Below are 17,778 nucleotides of genomic sequence, written 5' to 3'. Positions count from 1 at the left end.
ATTTCTTCTTTTTGTTTTACTTCTTCAAAAAATTGAAAAAAAAAACATGTTAAGACTTCATTATATAATTAGATTATTGTTGTATATTAATTATTACATATTTTAAACTTGTAAAAAATAAAAATAAAAATTCCTAAGCTTAGCCAAATCTAATAGAATGCAAACATAAATATACAAAAAACAATCTAAATTAATATAGGCTAATATAATTCTAAATTAGTAAATAATATTGTTTAAAGTTTTTTTTATAAGATTGAGATATTTCTAAATTTTGATTCTAAAGATAATTAAGACTCGTGAATAGAAAAATGATTTTATTTTATTAATTTTTACATAGAATCTAATTAAAATTGAAATTGAAACCATTAACATTAACATCTAAAATTATTTTTATATATTTGATGTAAAATTGAAAATTTAAATTAATATATTTGACAAGGGAACTTGTATTTCTATACAAGTCTTAAAAGAAACCAAATTAAGAAAACTGGTCTATGAAGAGGGGCTATAAATTGACCTAATATGTGTATGAATGCCCCCATGAAAAGTGTTTATGACAATCGCATGAAGTAATAAAAAAATTATAAATCATATCGTTGATTTTCTTCCTATAAGAATCTACGAAAGCATGAAAGGAGAGTTACAATTTTCTTGGCAAATAAATTTTTATCTAAGGAAAAAACATATTTTTATCATTTTTTAAATAAAAGTATGTAATATTATAGATATCATAAATACATCTATCTTAAAGATCTCAATGGATATCAATCTCAAGGTGCTTATATTGAAATTATTAAGAATAGATAGGTGTCTCAAGACTATATCTCTCAACACCTTTAAATATATGTGTTTAAGAGATATATGCCAGTAACATCTATAGGGTGACGAGTAAGATGTTAATCTAGAGAAAATTCATGGCTAGGAGACAACATGGCATAGGGAAAAAAGTTTAAATCATGGCAAAACACATGCAAGGATAATAGAGGCTAAAATGGTGACACCATTTATCTTAGTCCATGAGAGAACTATGACTTTTTAAGACAAGTCTTATTATTATTAAAAGGTTTTTGCTTCACTATGTGACTTGAATTTATTTGATTTGCATTGTGTTAATGTTTTAAGGTTTTGTGATGTCTTCTTTTAGTGCAAATTCAAGTGGGCTTCAAACACAAACTTTAGAAGGGTGTAAAAGTATTATTTTTATATTTTTTAATGTAAGAATTGGTCACCCAAGCAAGTATCAATGGATAGGTGCAATATGGGGATTAATTTAGAGTGTAAGTGAGATAAATCTTTCTAAAATTTCCTTGAGAATATGTTTCCTTAATTAGGCATGTGATGCAGGAGCATCCCCGGTTCATAGCAATCTTGCATCAACCAAAAACACATTCTTTTTGTTTTGCTTTATGTTTGCAATTTCAGTTTTCTTTTTTGTGTGTCCCAGTTTTGGCTCACCGAATCCTAAGGAGTTGGATTATACTTTAATACTTGATCATCTTTCTTACTTCCAGACCGCATTGCATTTGGATCATTTTTCAACAAGATAGAATATCACTATCGATTTCCTTGGCAGTTTCCTATTACCGGTTGGCAGTTCTTGTTACCGGTTGCCTAGACCTATTTTGGTGATCTATCGGAACCCCTTCCGAATCTTGCGGAGCCTTCGGCATTGATTCCAATGTTCCTTGGTGTGTGGTCGACCTTTTCTCGTGATCTACATTTCATCCTTTGGATTTTTCGGAGGAATCTCTTGGCAGAGGCCGACCTTGTTATTTTACATGTTAGGTCTTGTTCTTCGGGTTTTGATCCCTTTTGGGCTGACAGGATCCTTTGGATCGATATATATAATTGTAATTGTGCATTAGAATGTAATCAATCAAAGAATCAAGTAGCTAGACTGTGCGTAGAAGATAGATCTCATGATTCAAGGTCCCGGTTGTGACCTATTATGTATATTCCACCAGGCCTGTGAGCCGGTATGCTATAACCCGGTTGTTACCAGTTGGTTGTAATCAATTTTCGTGCAATAAAATAATATGTTTTGCATTGCCTCCATCACATCTTTGTGTTTCTGGTGTGTTTACTCTTACTGACCGGTCCAAATTGATCTCTTTGAGGTCCCTCCTCATCGGTGACTACTTCAGCATGAGAAGACATAAAGAAGTCATTTTTACTCATGTATAACACATAGAAAGGTAGGAAGTTCTCATTTCACACATGTGGGAGTATGTAGTTGTCATCTCACACATGTGAGACAATAGAAAGTGTGAAGTTATCATTTTATTTCTTGTTATTATATTTTTACGGTAATCACAAGTCATTTTTCCTCACCCTATTGAATAGGGAGTTGTGACATGGCACTCCCATAAAAGACTTATTTTAGCTCCTGAACTTAGAAGTTGGAGAAGGACTCTTAGAATACTTGGAGGCTGATGAGGTGAGATATGGATTGTGCATACTTGGAAAAGAAGATTCGTCATGTAGGAGGAACCTCGCATTGCATTGGAGATACCTAAGAGGTAAAACTTTATTACATGTATTACGTTAGTTTTTTTCTCTTTTATGTGTCAAAAATAAAAGGAAATTTGAACTCTTTAATATAGATTATCAAGTTTGTAGTGTTTTAGATTATTTTCTTATGTATTTTGTTGTAAGTGTTGGGCTAGGAGAGCTCTCTTAATGGTGAGTATTGCAAGTTTTTACTTCTCCCTTTCTCTAGTTGTTTACATGTAGTTTGTATATAATTGTACTCTTGTTGTTATTTTTGTGTATTGTCTTGAAATAATATTTTTAATGTGGCACTCAATTATTTATTGATGTCTTGGCCCAAAGGATGATCAAGCCTCATATGACTTAAGGATAACATAATGTTAGATAGAGAGCACTCCATTAACAATATTTGGTCTTTCATAAAGTTAGAGAGTGTAAAAACTAACTTTGAGTGGTTAAAAATACTAATTTGAAAGAAATTTAAATTTCTTATTTATAAGATTTTGATACAGTTATAGCTTTGCAAATATATAAATTTGTATTCCATAATTTAGTAAATTGATTGTTGATTGTGTCTAGTTAATGCAAATAAATTCTATATAGAAATAGATACATATATGCTCTTATAAAATTTAGGAATGTACCTTGTAATGAAAAGAATGTATGCATTAAACTTGTTCGTATTGAAATAAAGTTGTGTTTTAATTCCTATCTATATATTCAAGTAGTCATAAGCTAAATCTAAAAATTATATATGTATATGTGTAAGCACATAAATAAAATAAATAGACTATTAAAAAGGATAATAAATCAATGAATCAATAAATATACACAATAAGTCTCATGGTCATGGATGAAATCACATTCCTCTAAAACATTTTGTCAAGCAATTCATGTGTATTATATATGTCTTAAATTCTTTATGGATTTCTCTATGGAGATACAACTACATCATTTGATAAAGAATGTCTAATTTTTATTTTTCTAAGAAAAACTATTAAGCAAATAATTTAAAAAAAAAATTCATATCCCTATCAAAAAAAAACTAGTTAGATTTTATAAACAAAAATAAATAATAAAGTTTGAATGAGAGTTAACCCTACTATAAAGTGGAAAATTGGATCCTAGTGACTCCCCACCTAGAAGAGAGAAAGGAAGCCACTAGGATGATTTTCACTTGGAAAGGAACTTTACATTCAAAAGAGGGGCTTGAATTTGCTAGATCCAAATCCAAGGGAAACAAGGATGTGAATTCTGAGTGGATTGCAAGCAGTTGATGTGTGATTTACCCTCTTTTGTAAATGAGAAAGTTGACTTGTTGACTATGTGGAAAAGAGAGAGGAAATGAGTGAAATGAGGAGCTACCAGTTCGGGATCGCATTGTAACTCCGGATCTGAGCTAATTAGAGTGATATAGATCTGTCCTACAAATTTGGAGAAAATTCGTTAGGACCGTGGCGGGAATGTACATGGTTCGCCACAAAATCCGCGAAACGAAAAGGGTTCTTTTGTCTCTGCAAATGAATCCCAAACTGGCAATTATAGTTGCGCACTTGCAACCTACACACAAAAAAAGAGAGGGAGAATAGTTGTGGATAGGGGTTTGCCTTAGCCAAACCCCAGTTGAGGAATCAACCTTAAAAGAAAGTAATTGCAAATGCTTGAATGTAAACAATGGAAATGTATACCTTGTAGATCTGCACCTTGTTGATGATGATTATTTTGCTTCTTGAATGTAACCACGAATGTTGTATGAAATGGTATATAACATGACAAAACCCTAACACACACTTGCTTGCAAATGAATGTTGTAATGTTACTCTAATGGATGGATGAATGAAGAAGACTCGAATGCTTGAATGCTTGATGATGACCTTGGAATCTTGTATCCTCTCCTTATGCTTCTTATCCCTTATCATGCATTTTTCATCCATCCATGAATGAGGGCATTGAATTCATTTTTATACATGCCTAAAGAATTAATTTTCAACCACCGAAGGCCGATAAAGAGGAATTGCAAACCTCGAACACAAATAATGCATAGGAGATCGGGTAGACTGAACATAGGGCCACCCTAAGGGGTGGGGACAAGGGCGCCACGCCCCTATCCTGCCCTATTTTGGAGCTCAGACAGGGTCTAGAGCAGACACAGGATATGAAGGAGGAAGGGTGAAGGGGTGAGAATGCAAAAATAGGTCTTAGTTAGGGAAGGAGGTGTCGTCACCAAGGTGAGGACCCAAAATGTGATTAAAATTGCAGGGGTCGCAATTTTATGACACCACATTTAGCCCCCACTTTAACGGGAGTATGGCTTACGCCACCACTACCGGTAAAGTAGAAGAAAGAGAGAGACGAAGATGAGAGATACAGAGCAAAACCACAAGGAGTATAAGACATCACTAATATTGGGGAGCGAAAATCCTCCAATCTTAGGATCTCAACTCACGCCAACATACACAAGAGCACACAAAACAAAAAGGCACAAGACACACAAAACAAAGACAAAGCACAAAAAAAGACACACAACAAGAATAAGACACAAGACGACAAACTAACTAGCCGAAGAGATCTCGAGATCAGATGTCTCAACAACTAATCAAGACACAAAGACCAATGCCATCACATAAACATGAGCGATCACATAAAAGAGCAAAGATGACATCATCCATGAACTATCGATAGTAAAGCCATGAGTTCATGAGAGGAAGAAGAGAGAGAACATGAATACGCACTTTGGTGATCCATGAGAAGAAAAGCGATGAAGAAAGAAACCATGGACATCTTACCCCTAAAACTAGGTGATCAATGGAGAGAAGGACATGGAAAATCTCGCCCCTAGAGCCTATCTAGGTGATCCATGTAAAGGGAGAGAGTGAGAACACCGTTAATTCCACTCAACCTCATGCGCGTGTGTGCAAGTGAGGTTCGAAGTGCCTCATAGGAGTCTATGCCCGAGTACGCTACAACCTATATAGAATGTATAGTACAAGTGTTAAGAAAGGTGTGATATCTCGCTCTAAGAGTATATGCTCTGGTTCCGAGAATAATCACCCCACATAAAAGAAAAGTGGCATCATCTCGCTCTAAGAGACCGTGCTCTAGTTCCAATAACGACCCACTGTACAAGAGAAAAGTGATGACATCTTGCTCTAAGAGGTTTCCCTCTGGTTCCAAGAATGTCTCACTGTACAAGAAAAAGAAGAAGTGAAGACATCTCGCTCTAAGAGACCGTGCTCTGGTTCCGAGAATGACCCACTCTACAAAAAGTGACGACATCTTGCTCTAAGAGGTTTCCCTTTGGCTCCAAGAATGTCCTACTGTACAAGAAAAGTGATGAATCTTTCTCTAAGAGGTTTCCCTCTGGTTCCAAGAACGTCTCATTATACAATGCATGAGAGAAGTATAGTACAAAGGAGCAGTGTGGGTGCCCCCCCCTTAAGATGTCAACATGGATTGATGTTGATATCCTAAGGAAAGTAGAACAAGGATACCTACCTTCATCACAAAGAAGATATCTGCTATGCAACAATATCATAAATCCAAGCAAGAAAGGGAATACTCTTCAAGCAAGGATAAGATAGTTGAAAAGAGATATCTTGTTGTAAGTGTAAAGGTGATCCTTGGAGGAGAAGAGATCTTTGTTCAAAAAGACATCTACCCCCAAGAGGGTTTGTCTTAGACAAATATAACATCTTCTAGAACAAGAATGCAATCCCTTCCTCCTATTTCTAGGTGAAAGGGATTCTTGATGAGGGATGACTCACTTTTAGCCCCCAGAGGGATGGGTGAATTTATCATAGATGTACATTACCAAGTGTGAGAGAGGTTGCAGTCAATGTTGGCATTTTGATGATGTTTTGATTATCATTGATGGACACACACTTTCTTGATGTATGAGTTATGCTCAACCAGTAATTGTTCCAACCGGTATTGTGTATTATTGAATGTATGCTCTTTAGACTATCGATATTTTGCAGAAGATGGTTTACCGGCCACAAATTGATTGAAGATCCCAAGCGGTATGAAGACCCCAAGCGGTTCGAGGATCTAAAGCGGTTCGAGGATCTCAAGTGGTACGAAGGACCCAAGTGGTAGTTAACTTTTGATCGAAACACTACGATCTTCCAGTCTTCATTTTTGACAACCGGTAATCGGTATATTGTATTAACTGGTATATATCTGTGATGAGTTACCAACCAGTATTACTGTAATGTGTGATGAGTTATTATCCACTGACACTTTGGCAGTGTGTTCGTGTCGTGTTACCAAATGTGTCCAAATGCATTGTACCTAGGAACTTGTAGTCTAATTCTATTGGACCAACATGAAATCAGATTCCTTTATAAGGACATCATGTCTAGTGTTTGCATGTGTATGAGATAATGTATGAGAGATAGAATAGAAAAGGTTATGTGTGATCATTGGAGAGAAGATTAGGTTTGTGTGAAGAGATAGAGTGTGGAGATATTGAAGACTGAAGTAATGTTGAAATGCATCAACAATGAGTTGTCAATGATCTAACTAAGCATACTGTGCTAGCATCTAGATCATTCACTTGTTGATTACTAATATCTTCGACAAGTCTGAAACCCTTAACCGAGTAGGCCAACAAAGCCTTTGTAAATCCTCTAACAAGGTGGTTCACAACTGTGGATCTGAAATCCTTTAACAAGGTAGTCTTTAATAGGACTTACTGAAATCCTTTAACAAGGTAGTCTTTAACAGGACTTATCTCCTAACAAAGATCTAGATTCCTAACAGGATCTGTTCTGGTGAAGAACATTGTATGACCTTAACCAGTCTGGTTACTATTCTACAGATAGTTACTTGTGAGTTTCTGCTCACCATGCTTTTTCCCATTCGGGTTTCCACGTCAAATATCTTGTGTTATGGTGATTGTGCTCTTGTGGGTGAATGCTTTGTTTTCTATTTGGTTTGCACTTATCTTAACCGGTTTATTAGTGAATCTGTTGCATCGGTTATCTAATAAATTGTTTAAAAGTTTGACTACAGTATTTTTTGGTATACTAATTCACCCCTCCCTCTTAGTATTCATCAGTCAAGGACTTACACCTCTTGTATAAGATAAAATCCTTGAGTGAACAACAACAATTCCACACAAGAAATAACATCAAGTAATATAACTCACACCATCCACTTAATAGGGCAAAGTGGATCCCTAGAGAAAGAGAGAGAGAAGGATCATTGCTCCCCAAGCTAAGGGACAATGAGAAGAGCTTACACAATCTACTAGAGAGAGGTTAAACATAAGCAAATGTGCAATGAACTTACATGAACACATGCAAGAAAAAAACATTAGTAAATGTAAAATACGTGTCTCAAGAAGTGGTAATCTTCGAAAGGAAGAGAGAAAAAGCATCATATATTCCCCAAGGGGGATTAATCATAAAAGCATACCATTTTAAGAAATGATAATCACATATGAAAAATAAATGAAATAATGATAAATGAGAAAGAAAGAAAGGGAAAGGAGTGAAAATCCTTGCCCCCCAAGTGAGGAGAACAAGGAGAAACATTACAAATTTTCTGATGGTGATTAGTTTCAAGTGATACGTTGTCATAGTGGAACAAATCCTTTCAAGGAAGGGATATATACTTCTCAAGAGATCATTCCTTGCTAAGGGGTGTATCATACTTGCGAATAATCGAAACCATAGAAGAGGTAAGATTTCTAAGAGAATGAAGGAAAGAGAAGAAGTGCAGTACTCATTAAAGATGTCCCTCTCCAAGCAAAGAGGAAAACCAAAGAACAATTATATGCTCACATAAGAATAACCCTATGCAAGAAAAGAGATGTAATAATGAATTATGCACAAAGATAAAGATAAATGTATAGAAAGAAGAAGAAAAATGGACTTCATGTTGCTGCCCCAAAGTATGTTAAAGTAACACAATACGACCACTTAATGATAAAGAGCCCCCAGTTAAGTTGGCCAATGCTGTCATAGGGTGAAGAGCAACATGAAGGGAAAATAAGTGATAAGGCACGATGTTTTTACCAAGAAATACAACTAGATCTATCGTGAGACAAATGTGCGCAAGATCATATTGTAGTTGAACAAATTTCTTAAATGCATAACATTTTCCTGGAGAATGTGAATATGAATCATGAAAAATGCAATATTCAATACCTTTCACTTGCTTAAGTTTTTTGTTTTTATTTTGAGGAAGAAAGGAAATGTTCTTGTCATATTTCAACCTCCAATAGATTCTTGCAGCTAATTTGTCAGGATGGTAAATATCATCTTGCCACGAAGAAGAGAGTTTGTTAGAAGAAGTTTCATTATCCACAATTCTAATTTTGCCACTATCTATGCCATCTTGAATAGTTTTTTGAAAATCAGGGCAATCATCAGCATTATGGTCATGGGTTTGATGAAATGAACAAAAAGGATGCTTTGAAGAAGAAACATTCTTGCAGGCTCTCTTGATTTGTTGTTTTTGTAGGTAATCTTTAAAGTTTGGAAGCCTAAGGAATTCATCCATAGAAAGAGGGGTACCACTTCCCAGGCCTCTTGTAGTAGTTTGTGTAGGAGGATTTACAGGGACACGAATTCCATGCTCAAATTTCTCAATTCCTTGTCCTTTAAAACCTTGTTTTGTAATTATATGAAAGCCACGGCTATAAGAATGTTGCAATTGACTAGATGGAGGAACATGATCATGAATTTCTTTGAAATTTGATGTGCAAGGAGGTAGAAAAGGATTCATAGATGAAGGAGAAGCATCATGTGAAATGAGAATCTCCTTGCCTTTATCAAGCTTATCCTTTTTTGGAAGATTGAGGAGGAACATATTCATCATCTAAAAGCTCATTTTTAGTGACTTCTATGTGAGGAGAAAGGTCATGAATAAAATGCATGACATCATCCTCTCTACATAGATTTTGATGTTGAAGATAGGTCTTGGGAGAATAAGGAGGATCTAAAGATGTAAGAATGTTGACGTTTTCATATTGCCCCCCTTGCTCAAGGGTTTGTGTAGAAGAAGAAGATGGATCCATGTTACTTTCCAATGCTTGCTCTCTTGTAGAAAGATCATTGGGTAAAGCATTAAATCTCATTTCATCCACACAAGATACCATAGGAGAGGTACAAGGGTTAGGATCCTTAGGTTTGGGATCTACAAAAGCTTTAAGGTGATTAACATAGGAAATGAATGTTGTTAACAACATCACCATAATGCAACATAAATGATACATGAAAGCTTTGAGATCTAATAATTTGGATATCCTAACAACACAATATGACCAAGTGCTATGAAGAAAGAGAAGCAACAGGAAATGGAAGAAACTCTTATCCGACACATGATAAATATATACAAAAATTAATGTAATCACATGTGAAAGAGCAAGCAAATCCAATTTATTAATTGCCATTAAAAGTCTCTTAAGTGAAATATGAATTTGCTAGAAAGGCAACTATAAAATTAGGACCTTTTTATGAAAATTAATTTTAAGATGTGAATTTGATGAATTTTGAATTTGTGTTTGACCTTAGAGAGTGTTAAAATTGATAAAGTATGCTAATTTTTTGGATCTGAGCGGAAAAATACAGTCAATTTTGTCTCTCAAAATTTCGGGTGAAAAGTCGATCATAGCGGAAACGCACACGGTTTGACCAACTTTTTCAAAATTTTCAGGGATAGTAGAGCTTATGATTTTAATGTGAAATCCAAAATAATAGCAGATTTGGAGATGTCTAGATCGGTCAAAATTGCAGTCAAAGGCCGAAAATGAAAAGATCTTAAAAATTAGGGTTTTATGATTTAACCACTTAATTTTTAGAATAAAGAGACAGATTTGAATTGCAATTTTGAAATAGAAATCAGATCTGAAATAAGCAATTAAAATTTTACACCTCACAAGCTTAATTTTCTCAAAATGAAAAATGAGGTTTTTTATGCAATTAACCTCTAAAATTTGCAAATAGATCAAACTTGAAAATGAAAATTTGAAATTCATATTGCAATTAATCATATCTAAGAATGAGAAATCAAAATTAATGTGTAAGACGTCGGGTTCACCAAAATATAAAGTGGAAAATTGGATCTTAGTGACTCCCCACCTAGGAGAGAGAGAGGAAGCCACTAGGATGATTTTCACTTGGAAAGGAACTTTACATTCAAAAGAGGGGCTTGAATCCTTTAGATCCAAATCCAAGGGAAACAAGGATGTGAATTCTAAGTGGATTGCAAGCGGTTGATGTGTGATTTACCCTATTTTGTAAATGAGAAAGTTGACTTGTTGACTATGTGGAAAAGAGAGAGGAAATGAGTGAAATGAGGAGCTACCAATTCGGGATCACGTTGTAACTTTGGATCCGAGCTAATTAGACTAATACGGATCTACCCTGCAAATTTGGAGAAAATTCATCAAGACCGTGGCGGGAATGTACATGGTCCGCCATAAAATCCACAAAATGAAAAGGGTTCTTCCGTCTCTGCAAATGAAGCCCAAACCTACAATTACAGCTGTACACCTGCAACCTACACACAGAAAAGAGAGGGAGAATGGTTGTGGATAGGGGTTTGCCTCAGTCAACCCCGGTTGAGGAATCAACCTTAAAAGAAAGTAATTGCAAATTCTTGAATGTAAACAATGGAAATGTATACCTTGTAGATCTACAACTTGTTGATGATGATTTATTTGCTTCTTGAATGTAACCACAAATGTTGTATGAAATGGCATATAACATGAAAAAAACCTAACACACACACGTATGCTTGCAAATGAATGTTGTAATGTTGCTCCAATGGATGAATGAAGAATACTTGAATGCTTGAATGCTTGATGATGACCTTGGAATCTTGTATCCTCTCCTTATGCTTCTTATCCCTTATCGTGTGTTTTTCATCTATCCATGAATGAGGGTATTGAATTCATTTTTATACATGCCTCAAGGATTAATTTTCAACCACTGAAGGCCTACAAAGAGGAATTGCAAACCCCGAAGACAAATAATGCATAGGAGATCGAGCAGACCAAACATAGCGTCGCCCTAAGGGGTGGGGACAACGGCGCCACACCCCTGTCCTACCCTATTTTGGAGCCCAGACATGGTCTAGAGAAAACATAAGATATGAAGGAGGAAGGGTGAAGGGGCGAGAATGCAAAAATAGGTCTCGGTTAGGGAAGGAGATGTCGTCGCCAAGGTGAGGACCCAAAATGTGGTTAAAATTGCAGGGGTCGCAATTTTATGACACTACACCTATCAATCCATTTTCTTGAAGGTTTACAATGCTTGTCAAGATTTTATACAAATAAAACAATATATATAATAAAAATAGTTATAATATAATTTTATTTCAAAACTAACTCTTACAAGGTTTGATTGCTCTTTCCTTGGACATCTTCACCCTATTGCATGTGTTGTGACCTCACTAAGATCACAAAACCCACTAATAGTCATACCACTTATAGAGGGTGTCTCACTTGAATATGGCACTCTCATAATGTGAAAAATAAAATAAAATAATAATATTTTAAAAATAAATAGTAGATAACCATAACCATTATTTGATACACTAAATCTAAATGATATAATTAAAAGAAAAAAAATATAGAAATTAGAGAGGGTTTCTATATATTTTAAATTTATTATCTACCATTTAACTTTATTTTCTCCATATCTAAAAGTTTCTAATTTGTCTTTAGTTTTTTTCCCACTTTTGTGTAAATTTTAAAACTTAAATATATACAATATTCATTCAATTTAGTTTTTTGATTGGTGAATATGGGATTTTTACCTTGGCCCAAATTAGATGAGGTCACAATTAAGAGACCTCATCTCAAACATGAATGCACAATAGTCCAAATCCACGGTAGCCTAGCAAGGGCACAGAGCCCACAGGCACACCATCCCAACAAGTGTACAAAGCACAATCATGAGTGTCTACAAAGTCACTTAACATGAACACCAACAACATCAATGCTAAGGTTATCCCAACATGGGCACATAGCCTATGAGCACACCATCCCAACAAGTGTATGGAGCATAGGAAAGAACTTCTACTAAGTCACCTAACATGAACACTAGCAGCACCAATGCTAAGGTTCAACCCTGTGAACACACTAGATCAACAAGGGCATGTGTGCAAGGACCTCCATTTTATTAAAATATCGAATTACATAAATACACTTAACCTCACACATAATTAAGCATACATAAAAGCAATTTGCTCAAACATATGAGAATGGAGGCATGATTACAAATTTCAACATAATGTTTAAGTACATAAGTCCAAAGAATAATCAAAACATAAGGAAACTATTTCCTTTACAAGAGACCATAAGGTTGAATACAATGAATACATAAAATGCATAGTTAATGATAATTCTGATAGAAACACCCAACATCTATCTCCCTCAAACATGCCATGGATGAGAATATTATTAGAGCACTTTTCCACCCAATTGTGAAGCACTATACTTCCCCGAAATTCTTCCTACATGAAGAATACTTGACTGTACATAAGGATACCTAGCAATCCAAAACTAACAGGAGTAATAGAATCTTGTGCAACATGATATATCTATATTCTAAGATGCTATAGTAATAATATCATGATACGGAAGAGAGTGTGAAACATAATGATTAAAATAGAAAATATATACTTAGAGATCAAATAAGATTTGGACAAAGCATCTTTTTGTGTCTACTATCAACATAGAAGTTCAAGTAGAAACTTACCCTTCTCTTTGCTCCATATTCAGTACTTGTCTGAAAAACACATAAATTAAACAAGGAATACACAAATGCACTAAGAATACGTATGAAAACAAAGCATCTATCCATGCATTATTTATTTGGAAATTACTCACAAATATTAGCCAACTATGCACACAAGCATATATTTTACATATACAATAGAAGTTAAACTTATATCAATAACACAAGAATGCATATAATAGTATAAAGTGTACAAGAGTACACAAATGCATTGTAACACTCGGCCAAGAAACCATAGGGGATAAGATCTATATACACAAGGAGTAGATGGAAAAAACTTAAGTAATAAGGTGTCATCATGCATAAAATATACAAGTATAACGCTCAAACCTTAAGATAAGATCAAACTGTTGATAACCGACAACACACATGCGAAAGATAAGAGACTCAAAACTATAAATGATCAAGGGGAAAGGTATTTGAAACCATAGGGCAAGGTCTAAGAGGTGTTTAGGGTCACACATGACCATCATCAAAGTTGTCAAGCTTGAAATAACAAAAAAGATAACAAGTGTGTCTGGGGTGACACAGATGGGCTCCATTTGCAAACAATCACTCCTTACACCATCCAAACTCACACAAAACCTACTCAAGACACCTCTGATGGTTCCCTAAAATTGCTTCCTTCACAACGCATAAAAAAACTAAGACAAACTAACACTTCTAGCTCCCCAACACATCTTTAGACCAAACAACCAAGTACTGGCTCACAAGCTAGAAGCAGGTGACCAATTGCACACTAGCATGACATGTTGGTGTCCTCTACCTGCACTGGAATTCTCAAGATGCGGCAGAATCACTAAGATGTGCTGACATCCTCCAAACTGGTAATTCACACTAATGTTCTTGAGACGTGTGCTTGTCCGAAAATAGACAACTTCTCAGTCAAGTTGTATGAAGCACCAAACACCCTAAACCCCTTGGTGAAGATGAAATATCTCTAGGACACTTGAGATGAGTAAATTTGATGAAAAAGTGGGGAATTGAGACAAGATGGGTAACTTCGAGTCACTGGATCAGACCTACAAGATAAGACAGAGTCCAATACAACTAGAAACCACAATTGGACCTCAAGGGATCCTATTGGAGTGTCCCAAACAAGTCGAGATTGTTTCCAAAGGACTCAATCCTACTAAGGCTTGGCCAATATCTCATGACTACAAAAGGAGATAACTAAATCAATCTTTGAAACTATAAGAAACATATTTATGTTTATTTTAAGCACCAATGAAAGTGTTCCTATGATAACCATATAGCATACCATGATATGAAAAGCATACAAGATCATACTCTGTGGCTAGTTCCAACATCAATCCACATAAAGATATACCAACTCATTACATGAAGTTACAAATTGCATTCAACTCCTCTTAGAGTGATCATAAATGCATAACTCACCCATTAATACAATTCTCATATCAAATTACATAGATCACATCTTGCAAGAATGAAACAAGGAGAAGACAAGTGTTGAGGAAGGAGGAGAACACTTCAAGTCACTCACAATCGAAGTCCTTCGATCCCCAGTGATGGTTGGAAATGCCACCCAATCATATGGAACCCTTAGGCCCACCCCACCATGCTTGTAGGGATAGTCACATGACCCAAACAATCATACACACATGCAAGGGGGAGTAGAAGGCTCATACAAGAAAAAACATGAAGCGCATCAACAATGAAGAATCATAATGCCACAACAAGGTTGAAACACCAGCAATGTATCACTTGCAACATAGAGATACAATAAAATAAGAATGGGTTCTTGAACAACAATAATCAATATCAAAGGAGAGAAAGCATCCTCAATCAACGATAATGAATTCAAGGAGGCCCTATCAAGAGCAACATTAAACCTTCCATGAGGCATATATCATAACAAGATAACCCAATTACTTGGCAATAATAATTCCATAAGGATTTACTCACATCTATAGGTGTGTAGGGGAAAAAGCGAGACTAGGTTAACATGCCCTAATCCTACCTTTTGACACACATTATGGAATACGAAAGAGCCTAGAGGTATCACACAATTGGCTACTTCTTTTTGTGAAAGAGAGAGCCACGGGCTACCTATTAGGATTTCTATTCCTTTTGTTGTAATTGAAAGATAAATGATGCAAGTTCAAGTCCTAATCCCAAAATGCATATATGAACTAATAACAAGATTGCAGAATTGAGATTAAACAATGAACAACTGTAAACACAAGGACAAAACAAGAATGCAGATGCGTACCTGGAGTCAAAATTTGAGTGAAAATGTTTGGGACGGGGGCGCGAGCGCCACTGTCTTGATTTTGTCTCGGAAACTGCACCTGAAACTGCTGTTTTGCAACCCGAAAAGCTGTCGGAAATATCAAAAATTGTTGTCTGCCAGGAGGACTAGGGCGCCCAGCGCCTCTGTCCCAGGGACCAAGGCGCCCAACGCCCCTGTCCTGGCAGGACCAGGGCGCCCAATGCCCCTGTCCTGGTCTTTTGCTCTGCAATTTGGTGGGAAGGTCGGTCTCAGTCTGCTTCTCCTGGATCTGCAACCTGCGGCGTCATTCGAGTCCCGAAATCTGCACTTATATTTGAAAAGGGTATGGTGGGCGGCTATATAGGGTTTTGCCTTAGTCAAACCCCTGCTTCGGTTATTTCCACCTCCACGAATAGCCAAGTTGTATTGTAAAAAGTATTGTGTGTGCAGACCTTGTGTGTATGCAAGATCCTAAAATGCAAGTAAGCAAACTAGAGCAACCTAGAAAGTAAACCCTAATTGCTTGTAAATGATAATGTAAATGCTCTAAATCAAGATGCAAAGTGATCTAAAGCATGAATAAATGATATATTGAAGCTTATGCAAAGACATGAAAACAACATGAAATCATACCCAATCCCAAGGGAGGGGTACAAGCCAATCTTCAGTCGGTAATCTCCTATTGCTCTTCAATGTCTTCCAAGCCCTAAATGGATGAATAAAATTGATAAATGCTTGATAGAGGGATGTTGAATGTTGTTGAAATCTTCAAAGATCTACTCTTTCGCTGCATATGAGGTTCCTGAAAACAAAAATCCGGATCCTTTCAAATGAAGAAAGAGAGCTCTTATGTATGAAACCCTAGGTCGTAATTTCATCTTTTGGCCGACCTAGAGATTGAATCTCCCACCAATTTCTTGGGGTTAAGCTTTATTTTATGATTGGATTGTGCTCCTAAAATTTCGGGAAAAATGTCCGGGACCATGTGCACTCCGGGCGCCACGGTCCCGACAACTTTTCACCAAATTTTCAGGGTCGTCGGATATGATGATTTTAGAGAGAATCCCAAAGTTACAGGTGATTTCGAGATGTTTTGACCCCTGAAACCAAGCCCCCAAGTTCAAAATAGGACTTAATTAGGGTTTTTGATTGAATGATGTATTGGAGGAATAAAATGAAAAGGGCACACTTTAATGAAAGGGCCTAGCTTTATGATGTGGAGGACGATGAAATAGGACCTTAGACCTAATTAATTTGATTAATTAAGTGCTAAAGGAGAAATACAATGCAAAATGTAAAATGCACCAAGGCAGGTGCTAAACTAGGTGTGAAATTGTACCACCCTAGCAAGTGCGTACAATTTACGACGCTACAATAGGGCTAACTACATAGAGAACAAGAGCGAGGAGTGTCATTGTGTAGCTCAAAGGGATGGCTCACACGGAATTAAGTAGTCCTCTCGACGAGGAAACTCAATCTTGCCAGATTACGCCCCATGGGTGGCCATGCCTTCCCAACTCATCCTTAGTTTGTATGAGTACTTAAGGCATGAGAGGGGCATCCACCTACTCTTATTTAATGTGTATCCCAACCCAAGTTTTAATTAATGTTTTCGCTTGCTTACCAAAATGCCCAATGAGTTACCATGGCAACCCCTTTGTGCCCCAACTCCCATTGAACACCACTCCCATCATTGGCCTTATTGCCTACCCTCAACTCAAGAAATCCAAAACATGAAACCAAATGATAGATATACTAATATGCAAGACAATTACTTCATCAATTATGCTCAACAATTCTCAAAGCACATCGAATTATCATATTCACATATAATTCACAATATATTCAATTGACCATAATGCTAAGAGAACGGATTAGAATCAACCTAATAATAAGATTTACTTATATAATATCACAACTCCACAAAATAAATTCATATTTATAACCACAAATTCTAACTTTTATTAAATCACATTTTGGACTAAAACCATCCATGGAGGCCATCAACCATTGACGAACCTCCAAAAAACTTCAAAATTCAAACTCAATCAATCGAAAATCCAGGAAAACCCAGTGATCTATGAATTCAACCACAAAACCCTAGCCTAACAACAACAAATATCCACCATAACATATGAGGATTACCTAAGACAATGCAAATCAAATGAAATCACAAAGATTATACCATCACATGTCCAATAGGGTTTGGATCTCCATTCTTCCTATCTCCATTGATCTTGCTTGATATATTTACTCTCAGATTTTATGTGCACAAGAGCTCAACAAAGAATGGAAATGTGGTTG

The sequence above is a fragment of the Cryptomeria japonica genome, chromosome 10, assembly GCF_030272615.1.
Source record: "Cryptomeria japonica chromosome 10, Sugi_1.0, whole genome shotgun sequence".
In the NCBI taxonomy this organism is placed as follows: Eukaryota; Viridiplantae; Streptophyta; class Pinopsida; order Cupressales; family Cupressaceae; genus Cryptomeria; species Cryptomeria japonica.
Note: the sequence above shows the minus strand (reverse complement) of the source record.